Raw genomic sequence first — 425 nt, forward strand, 5'->3', positions numbered from 1 at the left:
CGTAAGTCTCACAATATTATATAATAAATATAGTGCGAAATAATAAAAATATTCTCAGGGTCTAGTCTAAGTCATACAAGAACATCAAAAAGGAAGTAATACAAGCCTAGAATAATAATACATAAAAATATCTGTACGCGATAGGAATAGGTCATAAATAATAGCGAAGTCTTCAAGGCAGTGAATGGCCGTGCTCACCCTGGAGACTCGATGCCAATCTTGGCCCTATCAGCCACGTGAGGCGAAAACGGACGACGTCTGCGTTCATAAAGGAATGTGGGTGCGAGTCGTCTACAAAACAATATCTTGTTAGGCATTATCGGCCGACTAAGCATAGCTAACACAATTCAGATAACAAAGCCAGATAGGTAGATAAACCAACAAATATAAGTCAAACATAATAGAGGAAAAATCTATGCCGGAGC

Source organism: Lycium ferocissimum, chromosome 6 (assembly GCF_029784015.1).
Source record: "Lycium ferocissimum isolate CSIRO_LF1 chromosome 6, AGI_CSIRO_Lferr_CH_V1, whole genome shotgun sequence".
NCBI classification, from domain to species: Eukaryota; Viridiplantae; Streptophyta; class Magnoliopsida; order Solanales; family Solanaceae; genus Lycium; species Lycium ferocissimum.